Genomic DNA, 4,136 nt, shown 5'->3' with positions numbered 1-4,136 from the left:
ATTTTATTTTTTTCCTGCAAAAAGTTCCCCTTTTTGAGGAGTTGGATTTTCCTCACATAAAAAACCGATGTTGTATCTAACTTTGCTCATGTGGGGAGGCAACTAAGTAGGAATACCATACCTTTAATAATTTTCTATTATCTTTTATTGTTTTGTTTGTTTATATTAATAAAGAAAACTGTGTACACTTTATTTCATTTTGCTTGTAAATAAATACTGAATTGCTTTAAAAAACTCAACAGTAAAAAATATATTTCTATACATTCTCTACATAACTAATTATTTATTATTATTATTGAAATATATATATATATATATATATATAACTACTTCATTTACTCACATAAAATTAATATACGAAAGTATAGATTTATGCGTAAACTTTAAGTATTTACTTCAAAAGTGCTCAATACGAATATTCAGTGTAGCTTAATCGCCATATATATTTTATAAATTACTATATATATATATATATATATATATATATATATATATATACAATTATTTAAATGTTTCTTTTATTTAAGTTTGCCTCCTTTTTTGCTACATATTGTTTAATAATTTTTTTTTGTAATCTATTTCTTGTATGAATCTACCAAGAAAAATATTGTAAAAAAAAACAAACATTTTTTACATATAACAACAGAAAAGCAATATTTTGATAAAAGTTCAGCCGCAGGGGGAAAATACACATGACATTGAATTGTGTTTCTTCGTCGTTACGTTTTTTTATTGGTGTTTCAAAGATAATTGATCAAACATTTCTATCACAGACGTAAATGATATTACACAAACAATCGTACCAATCGAATCATCGATTTAAAATCATATATATATTAGCTTTGTCACTTAGTTCTTTGTGTTAATTAACGATGTGAAATTGACATCACGCGAAAATGTTGAGTTTCTTTTAACCAAGAAAATGAAAGAGAAATAGAGTAAAACTGGAAAATATGAAATAACAACAAACAGTTAAGAAACAATGTTTTATTTTGTAACTTAATGACAACTAAAATAGCAGAACAATTGGTCAGCAGATAGAACCACTTGGAGAGGACATATATAAAGGGAGCAAATGATATTTCAATTTGACAATTTCAACAAAAACTATGGATAAAAATGTAAATTAGAATTTAATATGAAGGATCAGTCATGCAGACAGTTTTAATCAAGAAGTGATTGATCGTATTATAACGTCTATAATAAAAAATTGATATGTTGAACCAAGGTTTTAATTGATTGCTCAGTAACTTCAATATTTATACAACTATTAACATAACTGTCCTGAAAGATATATTAATCTAATCTCTCTCTCACACTTACCAACTATATAATCATGTATATATATATATATATATATATATATATATATATATATATATATACATATGCACATATATAAACAGATGTTAGTTTTTAAAATTGGGGTGAACACTAGAATATTTCAATTAAAAGGTATATATGAACATGGAAAAAGTATAGAGGAAAAATCGCGAATAAAAAAATGTATATGTTTTTAAAAGTTACATTTAGTTTTTCTTAAATTTGTAATTTTTGAAAAAAAAATACAAGTGCTGACTTTCTTTTTGCCGGCCCGGTATATATATATATATATATATATATATATATATATATATATATATATATATATATATATATATATGTCAGGTCAGGTCATATGCTACTGGTACCATGTAACCCAGTACTACCTGCCTCATGATCGGGTCACCGGCGACTAAACTGGTTCCCCCACCGGACTTGTTTTGTGAGGAGGGCGGCTAGTCTCCCTGAAGGATTAAAAACAAGACCTTCCAAATGGCGAATTAAGTCTTTTTCTGTGTCAACGGCCAACTAGCACCGTGTATATTTGTGTGTGTGTATATGTGTATTTGGGTAGAGAGGGCTCCCGTAAGCCGTGGTGAAGGCAACCTTTCTAGGAGAAGCAAATCTCTGATTTAAAAAACCATAAAGCGGAAGACCAGTACCCGCATTAAGCTGGTCTGCAGTTTAATTTGTTGCTGGCTATCTTGCTCTTGGTTGTTGACTGGATCTCAACATTTTGAACCGAGAGAGAGACTTAGCTGTCGTACAAAGCTTAGACTCTGTAACATCATATTTGTATAGATACTCCCTCAGACATTTGGGCTCATGAATTTTAAATGTCTAAGGGAGTGGCACTCGTCTGACAAGATGTTGCAATAATCATATATATATATACATATGTATATATATATATATATGTTTTTTATCGTGAAATATAAGACTTAAAAAATGAAATAGTTTTCTCGTCAGTTTATTCGAAAAGGTTGGACATTTTATATAGACAAGTGTGGAACATAATATCTTTCATGTAATGCCCAGTTTTAGTGGTGCAAGTATGAATGCGCTTATGAAAGCCTGCATCTACACTTTGTCTCTTCCTATGTCCGGAATTACAAAACGAAACTCTTTTAGTTTTTAATATTATGTGCTTCTTTTGGGTAACACGTTCCTTAAAATCTCCCCACTAGAAAAAAATGACATTTGCACAAGTAGGATAAAGGGGCCTTTAGCAGATCTGGAAATATCCGTTCATCAAAAAGTTCTTGTAAAATGTCTATTGAATTCATAGCAGTATGGTATGTCGTTCACACACCGTGGCGGGGAATTCGATTTCGTCTTAACTCACGTATTTATAGATCATCTGGATGTATTTTTGTTTAAATTACATTTTCACCCCAAACAAGGCACATTGCTACTTTGGTGTAGGGGGCTACTATCAGGGGAAACAACTACTGGAGTACTATGTAGGGATTTGGGCGGCAAGATGTTGGTTCACGTTGCATGTCAGTACAGTTTGGGAAGCAGTGACCTGGAATGAAATTCCAAAGTCTAGCGGTTCTGGGGAAGAAACAACCGGAGTAGAAAGATCTTTTACATCTAGGGATCTCTATAGTGTGGGGGTGGGATTTTGCAGCTTGTCGGGTCTGTCGAGGGTGTTCACGTCGTGGGGACACAAGTGCTTGCAGTTCTTCAGAGCATTCACGATTAAAATACTTGTAGAACAGGCAGAGGGATGCAACATTTCGTCGATGGGACAGAGGCTGAAGGTTAGATGGCAGTTTAGGGCCTATCAGATTTGCGACTCTCTTTTGAACGCTGTCAAGGAGCGAGAGACTAGTAGCCGATGCACCAGCCCAGATGTGACAGCAATACTCCATACATGGGCGCCTTATAGAGGTACAGGATACTTTCGGGTGTTAGTAGTTTTCTAGCACGGTAGAGAGAGCCAACCTTCCTTGCAGCGGCCCTGGAAATGCCCTCGATGTAATTGTTCCAACTCAGATTTCCTGTGAACGTTAGGCCAAGGAGCTTTAAAGACGTACTCTTAGATAAAGAGTCGTTGACCACTGCTATAGGTGGTAGAGAAGGTTTCTTGTAATTATTGAATGAAACCAGTTTAGTCTTGGCGGCATTGAACGTGGCCATCCATTTTTGTCCCCATTCCACTACTGATTGGAGGTCATCCGCTAGTGTTTCTGCCTTTACTTTAGATATATGTTCATTTGTTTTCCTGTCGTGCCTGCTATAGAGTGTGGTGTCATCAGCATATATACCCATCTCAGAGGCAATTTTGTCGTTTATGAATATCAGGAACAGTAGATGTTCAAGGATAGATCCCTGGGGCACTCCCGCATTTATATCATATTGTTTAGATGTACGACCGTCGAGAACAACCTGGCTTTCTCTCATCTAAGAAGGAGTTAATTATATTAAGTATGCTACCAGTGATACCGTCTGATCTAATCTTCCTGAAAAGACCCTCATGCCATACCCTGTCAAAAGCCTTAGATATCTCTAGAGCTACCGCTCTGCTCTCTCCCGCTTTGTCCAGTGAATGGTATATGCGTTCAGAGATTACAGTGAGGATGTCTGCTGTGGAACGGCCTTGTCTAAATCCATATTGTTGGTCGGTCAGAAGTTTAGCATCTGTAAGGTGCTGGACTAGAGCATGGTGAATTAAGGTCTCAAATATTTTGGCAAAAAGTGGGAGGAGGCTAATAGGGCGATAATTTAATGGGTCAGTTCTTTCGCCAGAATTCTTGAATACTGGTACCACAGAAGCAGTTTTCCAACAGCCCGGAAAGCAAGATTCA

Source organism: Euprymna scolopes, chromosome 8, assembly GCF_053919585.1.
Source record: "Euprymna scolopes isolate OS-2025 chromosome 8, ASM5391958v1, whole genome shotgun sequence".
Lineage (NCBI taxonomy): Eukaryota > Metazoa > Mollusca > Cephalopoda > Sepiida > Sepiolidae > Euprymna > Euprymna scolopes.
The sequence above is the reverse complement of the archived record's forward strand: the minus strand, read 5'-3'. Positions refer to the sequence as shown.